This window comes from Vombatus ursinus, unplaced genomic scaffold (assembly GCF_900497805.2).
Source record: "Vombatus ursinus unplaced genomic scaffold, bare-nosed wombat genome assembly UNPS02014810.1, whole genome shotgun sequence".
Taxonomy (NCBI): Eukaryota; Metazoa; Chordata; class Mammalia; order Diprotodontia; family Vombatidae; genus Vombatus; species Vombatus ursinus.
Window position 1 is genome coordinate 38,566,750 of NW_020954588.1, and position 21,400 is coordinate 38,588,149.

Below are 21,400 nucleotides of genomic sequence, written 5' to 3' on the forward strand. Positions count from 1 at the left end.
TTTTTCAATGGGGTTCAGATAGAAATGGTCTCAGGATGGGTCAGTATTCTGCTATTATTCTTTTCTAACAAATATTTGACAGACTATAGTATACGTAACAACCACAACAACATTTACGTAGCGCTTTAAAGTTTGCAGAGTACTTTACAAATATTATGTCATTTGATCCTCACAATAGCCTAAAAGGTAAGTGCTACTATTATCCTCATATCATCTCAAAAGAAATAATATTTGTAAAGTGCTAAGTAGGAAGCCTGGCACGTAGTAGCCATTTAATAAATAAATTATTCTCTTTCATTCCTTTTTCAGTTAAGGAAAGAGACAAATTTGAACAAGACCACGTAGCTAATAATTGTCTGAGGTTGGATTTGAACTCGAATCTGACTGACTTGAGTTATTGCTTTAGCCAATGAGCCCTTAATTGCCTTTGGTAGGACTGGGGAATGAGGAGGGGAGTGTTTTCCTCCTCACTGAAAGTTCTCAAGCAAAGTCTGGTTGATCATTTACTGTTTATATTGTATGGATGTTTCTTTTTCTGTTCTAGGTCGAAGTGGGAGGACACTGAGGCTTCTTCCAGTGCTCAAATTCTGGGCTTCTCTAATTCAGTGACTTTACAATCACCCTACCTCCATTCATGGAAACCTTCTTCCTCTAAACTTGTTATATATTAAACCTTCCCCTTACTTTACCATGAACTAGTCATTAATCTTATGTGCCTTACACAACTTACATACCTACCAACTAAGTCACAGATGGGTAGCTAACTGCATCAGTAAAGGAAGTTGCCATATCCCAGATTCTTTGGTTAAGTGAGAATGCTTAATATGGACCATGATGCTTTGTACATGGTAGGTTATTACTGAAGTCTTAATTGAATTGAGCGAGAAGACATTCTCATCAATGCTAAGCATCAGAAAGGAAGCAGTGGAAAGAGCCCTAACTTTGGAGTCAGAAGTCTCACCTGACATTATATGATTATGGTGTATCATTTTCATCATTGATAACAATGATAGGGTTAGGCTAGATCAAATCTGAAGTCCTCTCCTACTGTAATGCTTTCTACCTTAGCTTACTCATCCTTAAAATGAAAGAGTTGAGCTAATTCAGCATTTCTTAAACTGTGGGTCATAATTCCATACGGGGTCATGACCCACAGCTTGAGGAGCACTGAAGCGGTTGTGAGTGGAAAAAGTTTAAGAACCCCTGAGATAGATCACATCTAAGGTCTCTTTTGGCTTTAGCTCCTATATAAGCTTCTTCGTACTTTTTTTTTGGCTAGGCAATTGGGGTTAAGTGACTTGCCCAGGGTCACATAGTAAGTGTTATGTGTCTGAGGTTGGATTTGAACTCAGGTCCTCCTGAATCCAGGGCCAGTGCTCTATCCACTGCACCACCTAGCTGCCCCTATATTAGAGTTTCCTTCTCTTTTTCTGAACTTCTACCAAATCAGCCTGTTATGGTGATGGCCCTCAGTTTTAATCTTCTCTAAGGCAGTGTCTCCTACTCACAATAAGTCATTGTTCCTAACACAAGGGCAAATGGGCACCTAATTAGGGCATTATATGAAGCACATCCCATTATGATGAATGATATCCTTTTGAAGATGTCACCTTGTTAAAAAAAAAAGTGGTGGTGACACTGCATCGTGGCTTTGATTCATCTATTCACCAATCCTTTCTTCTCTACCTGTCAGTCCTAGGTGGAAGCCATGATCTACCAGCCCTTTGACCAAATCCAAACTTCACAGAATAAATCCTCTTAATAAAAGGATTTGTTCTGTAAAACTTGGACTCAGTCAAAAGGCTGCACCCAAGGACCTAGAAGGCCACATGTGGCCTCGAGGCTGCAGATTCCCCACCCCTGATCTACCCCATTCAGTTCAAATGTATTAGGCTCAAGTTCATTGTAACATAATTAATGCCTTAAACTTTCAAGCAGGTGCAGGGAATGGTGAGACAAAGGTGTGACTTTACCATCTTAGCAAAGAAATATTGCCAGATCACAGGGCAGCAATAGCAGTTCATTATTCAGAGTAAAAGAGAAGGAAATTCTTCTCTCCCCCCCCCATTATTTCTATGTATAATCTGAGCACAAAGGGCCAAGAGTTCAACTTTTATCAGTAGAAAAGTCAATTTGAATTTCATATGTTCTGTAATGTAAGATCAGTTTCAAGTGAAGCACTGAAACATGTCTGAGAAACTAGATGCCTTCTAAATCATGGAGGATAAGAGAGCACATTTCTGCTCATGTATTTTTCAAAAGAGCATTCCTTTGGGCCATCCACCTCCTCTCCTAGGCTCTTTTATTTTGGAATTGACAAAAATGACAGATTTAGCAGTCAAAAGGGCTAACAGTACAACGCTCTTCTTTTACAGATGAAGAAACTGAAGCCCAAAATGGTTAGGTAATTTATCCAAGGTTAGACAGTTACTAAATGACCAAGGTGGATTTTGACCCAGTTCCTCTGACTCTAAATCCATTGCTCTTTCCACAATACTACTTTGTCTCTCAGAATAGGCAAAAATAGTGATGAGTCCATTCTATCTTTATTATTTACTACCTGTATAACCTTGGGCAAGTCACTAACCCTTTCTGGGCCTCAGTTTCCTCATTTGTAAAATGAGGGGATTGGAATAAATGACCTCTAACATCACTTCTAGTCCTATTTCTATGTTTATATCAATCTACAATTCCCAGTTCTTCACTAACATAGAAACCAATAAGCAAAAATAGTTAGTCAAACTAGGAAGTTACCAGACAGTGTGCTTCCTCCCCAGGTGACAACTTACCAGGTAAGCCCCACTGTAGCTCCTCCTGAGGGAGCAGCCTCCCAAAAATGACTTCATGGTATTCCAGGGTCTCTAACCCAAGAGAAATACTGGGGTATTCCCTTTGAGATGGTTGGCTTGAGGATGTTTTTAGTTCTTCCTTTCCTAGGTGTCATCTCATACTACTTGCTTTAGGGGCCACCACCGTTATTTAGGCCTCTTATCAAGACATTAGGTTGAAAGGCATGGCAACAATATTCATTCAGTCTTGAAACATTAACCATTTGTGATCATGACATTGAGGAAAAGTAGTGAAAACTTGGTTACTATGAATATCTCATTTTTTTCCAATCTTTTTCAAAGAAACAGAGGAGACCTACAACTGACATCTGAATTCCAGTTAAAAGGCATTCCCCAGGTTGAATGCATGTTTACACAAAATTTACTATATCTGTAGAGCTAATGATAGATAGACAAATAGATAGATAGATAGATAGATAGATAGATAGATAGATAGATAGATAGATAGATAAATGTTGTTGCTTGACCAATGTTGTAAGGCAGCTATTGCACACTGAATGTTTCTTGGACAGTGCTAATAAGATGACAGCTTATAATTTTTCTCTTCTTTTTTTGTGAGACTACTTTTTAAGTAATTAACTTTATATATTAAGGTAACTGCTTTATATGTGAAACATTAAGGGACTCCAACAATGAGATGTCCCTCTCCTATTCAGCTTAATTAAAAATCTAGCTTTGAAATGTTTAAGACCCCATGACTCACACTGTGTCTCAAATAACTAATAGATAAACTGAACTAAACTAAAATGAAATCTAAAGCTCTCAGACAGCCAAGGATTTAGCAAATGAGGCTCACTATCAATTTTAATTGGGTATTATTACTATTTCAAAGTATTCAAATTGAACTTTCTCACTAAGTTCTCTTGAAAGGAAAGTGAAGTTAAGATAATTAAAGTAGATCACTACCTGTTATTAGTCATTTAACTATTCCCATTATGAAGGGAAGAAAATAGAGCTTGAATAAAAAGCTCTGACCTCCAAGTGATTCTAGTGGTAGTAAATTGCATCAACTATGTAGAGGCATACACATTTTGAATTTTTTATAACATTTCATACTACAGAGTCCACACAACTGATTATCTTCAGTGATGCAAGGGTCCAGTACTTTAAGCATTGTTGTTACAAAATTGTTGTTATTGTCCTTCATTCTTGAAGAGGACCAATTACTTTAGAAATAAGCAGAAGGGGGATGAGAAGAGGAAGATCCCATGAAGCTCCTAGTCCATTCTGCTGTGGTGGAAATGGAAGCAACCAATAGCAAAGGAAAGACACAGGAAAATATTAGGGCACAATAAAACAACAGTGACCTAGATTCCAGTTTTGGCATTCATTTCTTGAAATTAATGAGTTGCATCTACATAGAGAGCTAAGGAAAGGAGAAATTGGCAGAGGAATGTTTGGGATGGCACTAAGATTCAATCACATCGGCATTCAGGACCATATTCCAAGAAAATAAATGCAAAAATGTTAAAGGTATTTTAATAAGAGGATCATAAGAATATTAATCTGGAACTGAAAGGGACTTTGAATGTCCTCTCACCAAGGAATTATTAAGATGTATTATATTGTATTTATTAAATCATATGTATAATTATATATTTATTTATATATAAATATATACATATAATATATGTAAGATAAATACATCCTCTAGCCAAGGAATTACTCAGATGTATTATATTAAATTCATTAAATTATATATAATTAAATTATATATAAATTATATTATTAAATTATAATTATTTTTGCATGTCATACTCTCCTTTTGCTGTCTATTGAGACCTGTGGACCTTTTCTATGAAAAGTATTTTTAAATTAGTTAAAGAAATTGTATTTTTCAGTGGAAAGTTAACGAAAATAAAGAGATATTTTCCCCAAATCAGATCCCAATTTTCATTCCCTGTCCAAGTTTACAGACCTCTTGAAATCTATCCATGGATTTGTGGAGAGTAGAATTCATTGACCCCAGGGTAAGAAATCCTTCAACTTGCTCAGGGTAAACTGTTAAAGTATTATCTCCCTCACTCTTCTCTCATATGGCATGTATATATCTCTGATGTATTCATCACATTATAATTTGGTTTATAGTTACTTATATCTTTACCTTATCTACCTTGCTAAACTGTAAGCATCTTGAAGGCAGAAACTGCACATTGTTCATCTGCCCCCATGGAGCTTACATTCTATTGGGTAGAAACATAGATATAGATACAATGTGATTTTCAGGAAGGCCACCATCATCTGGAGGGATCAGAAAAGGCTTCATGTTAATGTACAAAATGAGTCTTGAAGAAGAATAAAGATTCTAAGAAGAGGTAAGGAGAAAGATCTGTGTAGACATTGGGACTGCCAGTAGAAAGACACAAAGATGGAAAATGGTGGGCTGTATTTGAGGAACACTTCAATGGATTATAAGTTGGAAAATTATTTTCAATACTTTTCCAATAATTTTTTCAATAATTCAATAATTGACCAAATTTTCCATTTGGTCAATTCTACTTTTTAAGGAGTTTTTTTTTCCAGCGAATTTTTATGCCTCTTTTTCTATTTGGCCAATTCTGCTTTTTAAAATATTCTTCTACTTATTGGCTTTTTGTACTTCTTTTACCATTTAGCCTAGTCTGTTTTTTAATGTGTTGTTTTCTTCAGTCTTTTTTTTGTGTTTCTTTTACTAAGCTGCTAACTCATTTTTCATGATTTTCATATATTGTTCTCATTTTTCTTCCCAATTTTTTCCTATATCTCTCTTATTTGATTTTCAAAATCATTTTGAGCTCTTGCATGGCCTGAGACCAATTCATATTTTTCTTGGAGATTTTGGATGTAAGAGTTTTGAATTTGTTGTCTTCTTGTGAGTGTGTGTTTTGATCTTCGTTGTCACTTCCATGTCACTTGTAACTATCTGTGGTCAGAATTTTTTTCTGTTGTTTGCTCATTTCCCTAGCCTATTACTTGACTTTTAACTCTTTGTTAAAGTAGGGTTCTGTTTCCAGGCTGGAGGGCACACTGTCTCAAGATTCAGGGGTTCTGTGCAGCTGATTTTAGAGATACTTCTAGGGACCTGTAAGCTTTCAGTTCCTTCAAGATGGTATGATCTAAGGAGAGGCATTTACTGCTCTCCTGGCCTGTACTTTGGTCTGTGAGTGACCACAAGCACTCTTTTTTTGCCCTGGAACTGTAAGGAGGGTCCCTGCTCCATTGTGGCCACAAGCTCTGGTGTGCTAGTTCTCCTCCTGGCCCTGGGACTGCCATCCAGGACTGCGACAGAGTCCTGCCTCAGTGCTAGCAAAGAGACTCCTGTCATCTCCTTCTTGCCAGTTATTCAACCCCCTTACCATCTGTAGACTGAGAGTTCTGGAAACAGCTGCTCTCACTGCTGATTCAGTGACTCCCAAGGGCTGCTCCTGGTTTGCTGGGACTGTGTCTGTGCTGGTATGGCCTGTGCTGGGCCATGCTCTACTCTCGCCCTGGTACAACAAGCCCTTCCTGCCAGTCTTCTAAGTTGTCTCGGGCTGGAAAGTTGTTCCACTCTGTCTTTCTGTGGGTTCTGCTACTCTAGAATTTGTTTAGAGTCATTATTTAAAGGTGTTTGGAGGAGTTTGGGAAAGAGCTCAGGAGAGTCTCTGCCTTTACTCTGCCATCTTGGTTCTGCCTCCAAGACTGTATTAAACACTTTTAAATCTGTGAAGGTGTAATACTTGGGATGTCTTCAAGGAATTTGCACTCTACTGAGTACACAGAAAATTAAATACAAAGTAAGTATGTCATATTGTACAAAAGAAAGAATACCATGCTTATAATATTGCAAAGCTCCTCAATACCACTGTAATAAAAGGGAGAGGAAAGGACAGACTTTTCCTCCTTAAAGTATTCTCTTTTCCCTTCACTCAAGTCGTAGCAAATTAAAGAAGTCTGCATAGTACTGATGCTATAATTGAACCTAAAGGAACTCCCACACCACAATGGAGGTAAAAATGTCATGTGCAGGTGGCACTGACAAGGCTTATTTTATATTCACCTCTGCAGCCAACACTAGCTCAGTTTTTGAAGGTGGTGCACCCCCTTGCTAACAGTGCATGGAGAGAGTTATCTATGTTGACTGGCCTAATTAACATAATCACCCACAAGAGCTCCTCATTACTGCCATTATGCTCCTATGTTTGTCACTACTTGATCCTGGTTTTGAAACTGATATGGGAATATCAGCAAGTTGTTCGTGATAGCCCAACCAAAAAAAGAAAAAAAAAACAGCATTTTACTTTTTTATGCTTCTAAAACAAATCATGGTATGCTGGGTGGAGGATGCTCACCTAAATCCAAAATGCTGATAAATATGACCCTTGCATAAATATGGATGCTATAGTAAACAGATTCTTTCTAGAGCCAGCACATGAGAGATGATGGAATAGAAGAGTAGGATGTCACAAGGCAAGGATTGTTCATCTTCTTTCCTACACAGGTGTGTTCAGTTCTGGTTCGGTTCAAGATTGGTCCTTGATAAAATTATGCTTTTTTCCCCTGACATTGGACCTTTCATTCATTTATATTCACTCAGTCAACATTGATTAAAGGGCTCCTCTGCTCCCAGCACTGTGGTACTTGGGATGTCGTCAAGGAATTTGTTGTTCTACTGATGGGAAAGAACAACGACACAGAAAATGAAATACAAAGTTTTTATGTCACACAGTATAAAAGAAAGAATATTGGCTCTGCCAACAGGGTTCAAACCCCACCTCAGATACTTATTATCAGCATAACTTTGGACAAGTCATTTATTTCATCACTTATAAAATGAGAATTTTATGGACTAGAAGACCTCTCTGTTCTCTTCAGGACTAAATTTATGTTCTCTTTTAAGCCTAAATACAAAGAAATTTTGCAGAGGGACGGGTAATGGCAACTAGACAAATCAAGACAGATTTCCCATAGTGGGTAGTCATCATTTGTTGCTCAATTGCTTCAATTGGGTCCAATTCTCTGTGACCCCATTTTGGGGGTTTTCTTGGCAAAGATACTAAAGTGGTTTGCCATTTCTTTCTCCAGCTCATTTTACAAATTAGTAAACTGAGGCTAACAGGGTTAAGTGACTTGCCCAGGGTCACACAGCCAGTATCAGGGCCAGATTTGAACTCATGATGATGAGTCTTCCTGATTCCAAGCCCAGTGCTCTATCTACTGACTTTGCTTCCCCCCAAAGTAATCTAAGCATGAATATTCTGAACCAGTTTGAAAGGATAACATGGGGGGCTTTGGCTCACTGGATAAAGACAGATGATGCTTCATGGGAAACATCTTGTGGTAGATTGAAAATAAAGTTGAGCCTTTTGAGATACCCATAAAAATTACAGGCTAACACATAGCTAATTAATTTAATGGGAGAGGAATCCACATTTGGCAGCTAGACTTTTTTTTCAAGGACCCTGAGAGGGAATTGCTTTAGAGAGCAGAAGAGACTGCCTCCCTCTCCGCAAATCATGTTATAGAAAAGACTGGATTAGTAGGAAACAGGAGCCAACACATCTAGTTCAGAGTAGAGAAAGGCATGCAAAGGACAGACAGAGAATTTCCCAGGAAAAGGCAACAGAGGATTCAGAGATGGAACTGACCAAGTTATAATTTTTTGAACATCAAAAGACCCAGTGATCTCATCAGTGTCAGTAGCAATAACTAGTGGATTTGGTAATGGCATATGTTTGGAACAGCAGTGACTGATGGGATCTTCTATCAGAAGCAAAGAGATGCACAGAGACCTAACAATAAAGAGTAGCTTCAAGTCTTTACAAGGGCATCCACCCTCAGTGCCCAGGAGAAAGGTACATCTAAGGCAATGGGAAAGGAGGACTTCTAATAACCAGGAGCTGAGTGAAACCAACAGTTCTCTCTACATGTAAGTCTCACTTCCGTTTCATTATAAGTTTGAGCCTACTTCATCCCCTACAAGGAACTTGTATATGTTTATGTACAAGAGAAAAATGCACCCCTAGTTTTGGACAGACTGTTTCTATCTGTTATACATGCCTAATAAATGCCCTTTCTATAAGCAAATTAAGTCTGGCTGATAACCAAGAAGAAGCATACCAGTAGGGGCTTCTAAGTAACAATACTGAGAGGGAAAAAAAATGTAGTCCTTGGATTTATCCCTGGAACCCTGAGGAAGAGTAGTAGTCATTGTCCTTGGAGAACCTGGCACACTAATTTGAGTGGGAATTAGGAAAGTTAGCCCTGAGCCAGCATTCCACTAGAAACTTAGTTTTTTTCATATTTTTACAAAACCCTGTGACTCACAACATTTAGAGAGCAAGCTGATGATGGATCTTGAACCCTTGAGTATGTAGAGAAATTAGATGAAGTGCCTTACTTGGTATTCCCACATAGGATCTTCCATCATCTCCTACCTCTGTGACTTTATACAAATAAACTCCACTCTTCTAATTTTATTTCCCTCATTTCTTCCTAACCTCTGCCTCTTTGGATTCAGAACTCCCTTCAAGGCTCAACTCAGACACTACTTCCTTCAAGAGAGTTTTGCTGCTTCTCCCCAAACATTAGTGCTCTCCTCTCCAAAGAAAATTCACTTTTGATTTACTTTGCCTGTCATTTGAATTTCCTTATATGTGTATGTGATGTATACTCGATACGATGAAAGTACCTTGATGGCAGGGGCTACTTTGTTTTTGTCTTTGTAGCCCAAATACAACACAGTGCCTTGCACATTTTTGGACCAGATCTGTGATTACTTTAATATAATGAATTCTCAGTGAGGAAATTAGCTCCATCAACTTGGGTTGGCATCTGCCCTACATCTTATGAACTTATAAAGTTACCCAGGAATCTCCAAGAGGCTAAGTGACTTGCTTAAGGTCCCATAGCCAGAATGTACCAGAAGTGTTGCTTAAACCTTGGGCTATATGGATGGCTTGCTAGCTGTCTACCATGCTATGCTGCTCCTTACCTTGCACACTATCGCTGCTCTAAAAATGCTAGTTATTGAATTATTGAATTTTGCAGTTATAATTGATGTCTACTCCATGTAGAGGAAACAGCATTTCAGTTCTTAGAAGATCCCATTCATAAAAAGGGTGAGGTGTTTTAAGAGTTAATAACTACATATAACACCCAGTATCCAACACCAGGTCTGATTCCTTAATAGTTTCAAAGATCTGTGATGTAACAGATGTGGGTAGGACTATACCAAAACAGAACGCCACTCCTTTGTGGTATAAATTAATCTCTGACAGTTGTTTGGTCCAACAAATCCACCAGCCCAATGCCATGCTGGTGATGAGCCTCTCCACCTAAGCTAGGCAGATCCTCAGATGGGATAGAAAGCCATCCCTCATTGTGTCTGAACTCAAGAGCTCCCTCTGTCCTTTCAGAGACAATATAAATTTATCATCCTGCCATTAATAGCTATCCATTATTTACTCTCTGTCTACCTGGAATCATGATCCTTATTTAATATCTCTCTTCACACACTACCTGTTCCAGTCAAACTGACTTACTAACTCTTCCCCATATACACTATTCTATCACCTGCCTCATTGACTTTCCACACTAATGACCCTATGCCTTCAGAAGTGTATGGAGTGTTCAAGAAGGACTAGTACTTCTGGTGTGAGGGCTTGCCAAGCCCTTTTCAGGGCTGCTCAGCCACTTTTGGTGTCTACCTGGAACCCAACTCTCACCTGTGGTTCTGAGAAACTACAGTGTAAAGAGCAGCCACACATGGGTAAACCATCTTGGCGACAGGCTAAACCAGGTTGAGGGTAACCAATGGGTGTCAAACCCATCAGTGAGGTTACAGGGGTGTCTACCCCAAATATGTGAAGATCTCCTCTACAGAATATATGGGTAACAATTTGTTCCAAGGAATGAAGGCAGCTGAAATAGGCTCTGTGGCACTTACGGCTTGGTCAGACATCGAAGACATCAAGGTCATCTGCTGAATCCCAGGACATCACCAGTCATTGTGACTTTTTTCTTGCCACTGGACTTTGATGACTGGAAGAGACAGTGAGGCTGATGACTTCACCAACTCTACCTCACTTAAATCATTCATGCATGAGTCAAACATCATACCGTGATGTCATTGCTCCTCTTCAAAAATGAAGAACAATCACAATGTCTTCATCTGCCCCTCTTAAAATGCATAGCTTCCTAGCACAAGTCAGTAGCATGCATGCTTTCTCATTATAAATGCTCTCCTCATCTTGAATTACTTGCTCTATACTTCACATTTGCTTATTTGTATACACATTAAATCATTCCAGCAGAAAATAAGCTTCTGGAGGACAGTCTGCTCCATTTTGTCATTGTATACCTAGTCTCTATCACAGAGCCCAGTGCCTGGTATTTGCTTCATAAATGTTTGTTTAAACAAATAACTTACTCCTGCTTCAGTAAGTCATGATATGCATCAACTTCTAGAAATAGTACCCAGTTGAGTTTATTGCACATAGTAGGAACTTAATAAATATTTCTTGAATGGATCAGTAAACAAATGAATTTCCTATGTGCAGGTATATGTGAAGGTATATGAATAAAAGTTTTATGCACCCACATTCCTGCAAGTAGGTTCAGTACATTTCCTGGAATTATTTTAAAACTAATTTTATCACCTCATTGTAGCTTAAAACATTATTTGAAAGAAAACCTGTGAGGCATTGATGTTAACACGGTAGTCATCACTGTGCATATGACTAGACTTTGTCAGCCACCTCTTTGATACCAGTAACTAAGGTTCCATATTCTACCCGGGAATCTGTCTCAGCTCTCATCATAAGCATCTCATCAATGTCTCTTTTTCCACTAAAATGGAAAATTAATGTATTTGAGCTTGGTTATTACTACAAGCATCTTTATGTAGGATTTTAAAATTATTTTCTATATAGGAATTTGGGGGGAGGAAATAAAAGAGTAGAGTGAGCCCCCACCCAGAGCTAAAGTCATAATTTCTTTGAGGTCACTAAATATAAAATTCTTGCTAACATCTATGTGTGTGTGTGTGTGTGTGTGTGTGTGTGTGTGTGTGTACTATACACAAATACCTATATGTATATGTGTGTAAATGTATATATGTGTACATTTGAGACAATGAATTGTCTATATGTGTATACACACATGCAGTGAGATTATCTATATGTGTGTATACATATACATATATACATATACATCTGCACATATTTCAATTAGAAAAAGAGAAAAGGAGAAATGCTTACTTTTGCAGAAGATATTGTGATCAAAGGCACAGATATTGAAATAAGCATGACCATGGCAGTCAAAGGTAAAATTAGCCTGACTAAAGCAAGTTGTGCTTGCTGCAGAGTTAAGCTTAAATAGAGTGGTACTAGTTATGTTTGTATATGTATATACACGTACACACACATACAACCTCTTTCCATATATATCATATGAATCTGATAATCTTGTGGAGGGAATAAGCATTCCCTCCAATCATACAGGTCATAACCCATCCACAACTGCCCAATGACTCTCATTCCCATCTTCTGATCACTTCCCCTGGAGGATTTTGTCAGACCTTTGGGAGGCCTTCTTATTTATATTTGAGACAAGCCTTCTTCAGTTATACATTCATTTGATTCTTGTACTACTTTGTACTACTTCTTCAAAACTCTGTTTATAATGTGTTACAACCTCTTGACTCCTATTCTAAATCTCACTATTGCCTCTGCCCATCAAGTGAAACTAAAATTCAATTTTTTGGTGACTCTAGTGTTTCGACGCTCATGGCCAAACACCAAAACCACAGAATAGATTGAGGACAAATGGATGGGCTTTCATGATGATTAATCATAAAAGAAAAAAAATGTATCATAATCCTGTTGTCCATTTTGTTACCTTGGAAATGTTGGTTGTGGTATTTCTATTACTGATTTTTATTCTCATTCTGGTGGCGGAGTGAGTAGATCAACTACTTTTTCTTACAAAGTCAGGACAAAAGTCTAACTTAAAACATGTCTTCCCATAGACTTAGGCCCCATGCCTGGGTCTCTGAAAAAGCATGAATCACATAGGGCAGGACTTGGATTTTTATTCCCCACCCTGTCCTCCCCATGCCAAACCCAAGCCTTGCTATGACAATAATGTTGTCAGCTGACTCCCTCTTGATGAGGAAAGAATTGAATCATTGAAATCCCTACTTCATACAGTTGCTTGCAAATTTCCTCCATCATGCCCAGGTGTCAGGGCCTTGTCTGATTTGAATAATTGAAGGATTGATTTGTGTCCTTTCACTTCTTTTGAGTTTCCTTCATTTTTCCTTCTTATATTTCTGGCTTCCCAATCAATATTTGTAAGCAGACTCATGGATAGAATGTGTAGGTGAAAGATATCTTGTCCTTTCAACATGCAGTAACCCAATACTTACTTTGTTTCTGTTTCTCTCAATAGAGGCCACATGGTTGAACTCATTTGCTACTCACAGGACTATAGCTGTCACTTTTCTGCTCAAAAACCTTCAATGGCTCTCTGTTGCCTCTAAAATAAAATACAAACTCTTGATTTTGGCGTTTAAGACCTTCCCTAGTGAAGCTCACACCAATGTTTCCAGTTTTATTTCATACACCTGCCCTCCATGCTCTCCCAATTTTCTTACACTTTATATCCCTAGACCTCCCATGGCTCAATTCTACAATTCTACAGTGACCTTGCTCTCCTTGCTATTCTAAAAAGACTCAATGGCTCCCAACTGCAGGTATTTTCCCTGGCTGCTCCCCATGCCTGCCTGGAATGCTCTCCCTCCTCAGCCCTGCCTCCTGACTTCCCTGGCTTCCTTCATGTCCCAGACAAATGCCCACCTTCTACAAGAAGCCTTTCTTGACCCCTCTTAATTCTAGTGCCTTCCTTCCATTGTTTTTTTCCCTCATTTATCCTTTGTATAGCATGTTTGTATATAGTTGTTTACATGTTGTCAGCCCTATTAGATGGTAAACTCCTTGAGAATCCAAAGGGTTGAGCTTCAATCTCAGGTCAACTACCACATGTTAGCTGTGTGACTTTTTGGTAAAGCATTTACCTTCTGGAGTAAGGAGGCTTGGACTAGATAGTCTCCAAGTCCCTCTCAGTTTAAATCAAAGGGGAAAGAGCAAGGGCAAAGAGAAGAGTCAGGAAAAGCTTTGGTTCTTCTGACCATTACTTAAAGAGGCAAAAGAAAGAGGAGCAACTTTTCCAATAGGTGACAACTTTTAATGGTCCATCAAAATTTAAGGGAAGAAAGAGAAACAGACTGAAAGAGAGGGAGAGATCCCAAGGAAAGAGAAAAGAGAGGGAGAGAGAGAAGTGAGGAGGGGGAGGAGGAAAAGGAGAAGGAGAAGAAGAAGAAGAAGAGAGAACAATACCATAACCAAGCCATTGCTTATTCAACCAGAGGAAAGAAAGAAAAAAAAAGAGAGAAAGCAAAGCCTAGAAATTGATCTGGGATAACTGCTGTCTTAAAGCACCTCCTTCTATGATTTTTCATTGAGTCAGATCAGGTCATATGCTAAGACCTATACCTTGCTTCTCAGTAGCTCTCCCACAGCAGAAAGTAATATTTTATGATCTTCATGATTCCAAGCTTTACCAGATTTGAAAGTCGATAGAGGTGGCATCTCCTTTTCCAAAGAAGAATTCACTTTTGAATTAGAAGAGTCTTTCCCATTAATAAAACAGAAAGCTGACTCCCCAAGCCAGTCCAGAGGATTTATTAGGGGGCACAATGTTGAATCAAGAGGGCAAGAAGTACTATCAGTAAAGAGAAAATCCTGTGAATAAACAGAAAGCTACCGCCTCAATCATTGATCATTTGGGCACCAAGCTTTTTTGAGACCTATCATACTAGGTAGGGCTATGCAAAGGTCGAATGGTGTTACTCTATACTCCCCCTCCATTTCCAAAAAAAAAGTTGAAAGAAAAATTGCTGTCAGCTGTTAACTATAATATTGCTAGGGATGGATGAGCAGTCAGACATGTAATAGAGGAGTTGGCCACGAAAAGAAATGGGCCATCTCTCTTCCTCAGAAGCTGAGTATTGGTATTACTGTTTTGAGTTGTTAAGGTTTTCTTCTGAGATCCATTCTGCCTCCCCACTACTTGACCCCTGTGTTGTCAGTCTTTCAATCCTAGTAAAAAATACAGATGCTGTTATATTTTGGGGTAAACTATACTCTGAATTAGAGCTGCAGGAAGAAAGGATGGATAGAGCTATAAAGGGTTTTGGTGTGTACACTAGAGAGGGGAGAGGACAGATCCCCCATTTTCTCAGTAAAGTAGTCAACAAGGACAACATGGGGTAATAAATAGAATGATAGACATACAATGGGGAAGACGTGCTAAAATCCTTTTGCTTATTCTTGCTAGCTGTGAGATCCTAGGCAAGTCACTTAGTGTCTGTACCTCAGTTTCTTCAGCTGCAAAATAAAAGATTGAACTCTATGTCTCTAAGGTTCTTTCTGACTCTAAGTCTTTGCTCATATGATCTACTAATAGAAATGGGGTAGGGGAAGGCATAGGAGAAGGCTGCATACATCACCAGCATGGAGTAAACTAAAACCTAACATCCTTTTTTTGTCTCTGACCTAGAAAATATCTTTGATGAAATGTAATCCTAAAATTGGGAGGAAAGACCCCTCTTCCTGAGTTCAAATCCAGCCTCGGACACTTACTGGCTGTATGACTCTGGGTAAGTCAGGTAAGCTTGTTTGCCTCAGTTTCCCCATCTGTTAAATGAACTGGAGAAGGAAATGGCAAACCACTCAGTATCTTTGCCAGGAAAACCCCAAAATGGGGTCGTGAAAAGTTGGATGTGACTGAATCAGCTGAACAACAAAAGTCCTAAGATCATATAACAGCAGTTTCTATACTCAGGTTGTTGTGTTTTTCAAAAGGCCTTTTTCACAAATAATGGATGTAGATATATCCATATATGACCCTTAAATATTTCTGTTTCATATATTTTAACAGATATCTAGACTTATTTAGTTAATCGGGAGGCCATATTTGCTTCTGTTATTAAAAATTTCCCTGTTGGTTAACTTCCTCATGTCCAAGGTCTTTAACTGAATGTTCTGCTTTAGTTTTTTGCTTATATTCCCCTATCACTCAACTCCTGACTTCTTCCCCTTTGATAGCAGCTTCCAGAGGGGCTGGATCTCGAAGTTGTGTCCTCCTCCTCTCCTTTGTCATTAGTCTCAGTCTGTATCCCAAATGTCATCTGGGAGGACAGAACTGTCCCTAGCTGGATGCCAGTCTGCTTTGCTAGTGGAGTGCCAGGTATGCTGCCAGTCTACCCCAGTTCTCTCTGTTCCTCAGTTTCCCCAGCTGAGTATTATTGTAGCACAGAGTGCTGCTACTCTGCCTTCCCAGTGGAAGAAAGCCTTTTAGTTTTCTGCAACACAAGAATGAGGGCTTGGGCTGGAGTCTCACTCTGTTGCAAACCCATACGGAAGCTTATATGTCCTGCAGAGTATGGTGTCCAGTGGGGCAGGGGATGATGAGAGAACATGCTAAAGATTAGGTGTTAGCCTTCTCTACTCTTGGTTCATTGGATTTTTACCCCCTTACGGTTCTTGGTTTCTTGGACTAAGAAGACAGATGAAATTGCTTTGTCTCTTGCCATTAATTTCTATTGTGGAGATGTTTGAGAGGTCATAAGCATTGGAGAAAGTGTCAAGACCTCCATCTTGTGGAATGTGCTTCACATATTTTCTATGAGAAATTATCATGCCCTCTATACACCTCTGCTATGACTTTCCAAATGTATCTGGAGATTCTGGGATAAAATGTGCTCTTAAAAACACAAACTATCACTCCTTCCTCATTGATAAATGTTCATTTTGGAGGAGAGCTGGTTATTATCGTTTTGACACGTTAAAAAAGTTGTTGTTCTTTTGGGTCCTGTTTTGTTCTGATTTCTAAGATCCATTCCAGTCTCCTGTATGCCTAAACACCAGTCTCTCACTCCTAGGGAGAAATACAGATGGTGTTAAATGTTTGGGTCAACTGTACTTTGAATCAGAGTCACAAGAAAATCATCCAACTGAGCCATCTTTAAGTGGGTCTTCACTTTTCCCTTTTTTTATCCAGCTTCTTTGTTGTGGGATGTTTAGGAATAATAGATTTGGATTTGGAGGACATAGCATCAAATGCTGGCTGTGTAACTATTCCTATAACCTTGCACAAGAAACCTCACCACTCTGGGACTCAGTTTTTCCATATGTGAAATAAAAAGTTTGGATTAAATGACCTCTAAGGTTTATTCTAGCTCTTAATCTAATGATTGTTAATGAATGATGGCAACTCAGACTAGTAATTCTTGTGGTTGGTCACTTAAACATTCAAAAACTAACCTCTGAGCAAACACCTAGCCTAACCTTAATGAAAAGAGACAGCTTCACCCTTTCAAAGCAGCCTGGCATGACAGATAGTTCTGGACTTGGATGCAGGAAAGCCTGAGCTGAAATTCCACTAAAATCAGTAGCTGGATATCTTGCCATAAGCAAAACTCAAATTCAAATCCTGCCTTTGACCCTAGCAAACTGTGTGACCCTGGGCAAATCACTTAACCTTTCTGAGCCTCAATTTCTTCATCTATAAATTGCAGGGATAGTAATGTCATTAGTATCTACCTTCCCCGTGTTTTGTGAGTCTCTTTACCAACTTTAAAGGGTTATACAAATGTTAGGTATTGTTACTGTTGTTGTTGTTGTTCAGTTAGTTCAGTCACGCCTGCCTCTGTGACCCCACTTGGGGTTTTCTTGGAAAAGATACTGGAGTTATTTGCCATCACATAACACCATGGGAAGGTGTTAGACTTGGAGCCAAGAAGACCTAAGTTCAGATTCTGCCTCTGACCTTTGCTTTCTGTGTAGCCCCAAATGAGTTAATTAATCTCTCCGAACCTCAGTTTCCTCATCTATAAATGATGGGATTAGATTCGATGACCTCGAAGCTCCCTTCCACTCCTAAGTCTTTCGGTGTATGGACATTGGTGTCCTCTTCCACCACATTCAGCCTCCCCTCCATTCATTATATAACTTAAAAGCACTTCATAAAGACAGCATTGGTTTCTTTGGGTACTGAATGTCCCAGTTATTGTAGAGCATTGCTAAGGGTTGTTTTTGAAGCCTTATCCATACAAAGTTTGTCATCTGCTGACCAGAGGGCAAGATTCAGCATTTTCCCTTTGGAACCCAGCAGGAGGATGCCTAAATCTGAGTGCCTTTTTCTGCTTGCTGGAGGAAGCCTCAGAACTGTCAAATGTTTTTATAAGGTTACTAAATGGATTTGCGTAAGTGGTACACAGTGCCAACAAAATTACACTATGTAAATGAAAGGATGTGGCAGAGCTTTCAGAAGCAAAATGGATTAACAAGTTGGCCCAAACCACTGCATGTGAAAAATTGATCAACAAACTACAAAATAATGAGCAGCCTCGGAAAATTCTGTCTCCCTCCTCTCCCCATCTCTCTATCCATTCCCTTCTCATTTCTCTGTCTCCCTCTGCTCCCCTCCTGTCCTCTCTTCTCCTCCCCTCTCCCTTTCCCTCCCCTTCCCACCTCTTCTCTTTCTCCTCCCCTTCCCTCCTCTCTCTCTTTCTCTGCTTATCTCTCCGTCTGCCTGTCTGTCTGTCTGTCTGGCTGGCTGGCTCTCTCTCTCTCTCTCTCTCTCTCTCTTTCTCTCTCACATTGCCTGTCTGTCTCATTTCTCTCTTGTCTCTTTTGCCTTTCTCTCCTTCCTTCTTTATCTCTGGTTGTCTCTGTCTCTGCCTCTGTTTCTCTCCCTTTCCCACTCTCCTGGAATTCTGTGTTTTAGCTTCCAGTTTACAATACTATTGACATTGTGAGTCTGAAGAATCCCGCACCTTAAAGGATTTGGAACAGTCAATTGGAGCACCCAATCAGTCAGGTTCAGATTGCCAGGGAGAATGTGGGGAACTGGCAAGCAACAAAACTGCCTGATGGCTTTGAAAGTCTCACATTCAAGACTCAACTTCTGAGGCAGGGGTAAGGGAGATGGAGGACCTGGGCTCCCGGCACTCTCATCATCATCAGCAGCAGCAGCATCACCACCATCACCATCATCATCATCATCACCATCACCACCATCATCATCAACATCACCGTCATCATCATCATCATCACCATCATCATCATCATCATTATCATTATTATCATTGCCACCCCTCTGGATCCAATACTGTCATGCCTCAGCTTCTGAGGTAGGAAGAAGGAGAATGGAGGACGTGGGCTCTAACACCTCCCATCAGCAACATCATCAGTGCCAACATCTCTTTCCAGTTCCCTCATTATTTCATTACATTTGATTTTCTTTTCAAGGGTTCTTAATTGATATTTCAAATAACATCAGATTGAAACTTGGCTTCCTCAGCCCTGAATGTGTCCTGCATTTCCTTTCTTAAATAAAAAGCTTAAGCTGACTAATTAAAATGCTGATTAACTTTTAAATACTGAAATGTTTTGTTCTGCTTTGGAGAATCAGGCTTCAAGCTGTGCTTCTTTGTGTGAGAGCTTGGAGGGAGGCCTTTCTTATTGTTTTCAAAGTAAGAATATTAGCAGAGAAAGGAGAAGGGATTTATTGAAAGCTTTATTGGAGGCAGAACTGACCATAACCCTTTGATTTTTTTCAAGGTGGACCTAAAGTGCCACCTTCTATGTGAAGCCTATCCCAAACTGCTCCCTCTTCTAGTATCTTCTGAATCAGGCCCCTTAAAAAGTATTTCATAGAGCAAGCAAGCCAGTACAGTGGGAAAATGCCTGACTAGAATCAGAAGATTTCAGTTTAAATCCCTTCTCTGATGATTAATACCAAGAGATAGCCTTCTCATTTCCATATATCATTACAGCACCATATAAATGTCCATCATCATCATCATTGCATTATATTAGACAGTGCTAGACTTGAAGTTGGGAAGTGCAGAATTTAAATCCTGTCTCACACACTCACTTACTGCCTGACTCTGGACAAACAACATAACATCTCTGAACCTCAGGCAACTCTCAAAAAAGAGAATCCCTTTCTCAAGTTTCCTGTACTTTGTCAGACTAAAAGCAGCCTATCCATGCTTAAATAGAGATCTGATCATCAATCAGTACTTTCCCCTATTGAAGAATGCTAAAATTATCTAGGCTCTATTTCTCTTTCACCTTGGAAAATATTTGCATTTACATTTTTGAGGTATACATGGAGTTTTATAAATAAGGGTACCTCTTTAGTGTAGATTCAAAACATCATACCATCAGCAAGAATTCAGGATAACTCTCTGGGATCCCGGTCAAACTATAGATTTCTGTTCTTGTCACAGGAACCCACTTGCTTACATTGCACCATAAGCAACATCATAGTTGTATCAAAAGGTGATAGCAAGATAATATACAGTTGCCCTAGATGAGGCCAAATCACTAGGCAAAAACAAATGACTTTACAGGGTACTGAAAAACTAGTAGATATTGTTGCTAAGTATCTAGTAGTCAATTTTTTAACATTTTGAAGTTAGTACAGGGACTGTAGGATGAAAAAAGTATAACTCTCATAATTAGAAAAAAAAGATATAGGATGAAAGAGTGGTGGCTGCAATAAGGTCAATGAACTTGACTTTGGTTTTTGGCAAAGTCCCAGATTATACTATTGATGAGGTCTAGAGGTTTGCGGTGCTAGGACCCCAAGATTGTGACTCGGGCCCTGCCTGAATGAACTCAACCCAAATCTTCTTTCAGCCAGAGAACAAGTTTATTAGAGGTAAACTATACAGGCCAGACTCTTAAGGAATCTGAACATTAGTAACGCCCGTAGGGACGAGCGGGCATGAGAAAAGTCTCAGCCTTTTGGGCATGAAAGAGTCTCAGCCTTTAAATGGGTACCAGGGTGGTTCTTATATACACTAAAGTAACTTTGGGTGACCAGAGGAGGGGCTGGGAAAAGTGTCTAGGTGAGAATTCCAATTGGAATGTCTAAGAGATTGAATAGACAATGGGAATAGATAATGAGAGGGACTGGAAGGAAGAGGTTTGAAAGGCATCTGCATAAGATCAAAAGGCAGGGCTAGGGCTTTCAAAGGGAGATAAGGAGAGTTGACAAGGAACCTAAAAGTTTAAGGGTTTTCTGGGGCCTGTAGACAAATGGGAGCCAAATTCTTTTTGGCAAAAAGAGCAAAGGTCTCGGCTTCTGAAACTGAATGATGGGCCCATACCCCATCACTATGAATGATACAGTCAGTAAAGATATTGAAAAAGAAATCAAAGATCACAAGGGGCCAATATTACTTTACCATGAAACAGTCAAGTCAAACTAACCTCATTTCCTTTTTCCCTCATTTTCTTTTTTTTCTTTTTTTTCTTTTTGGTGAGGATATTACACTGGGAGATCAGAGGAGGGTCTGAGATATAATTTACCTGACTATTAGCAAAATACTTGCCAAAGTCTCCTTTTCTAGCAGGTATGGGAGTGGGAAGAAGAAAGAGGAGTATTGGGCGCTATGATGGCTAGGGGTTGGTCACTCCTTCTCTCACAGATCACACCAAGCAAGACTAGTGGTT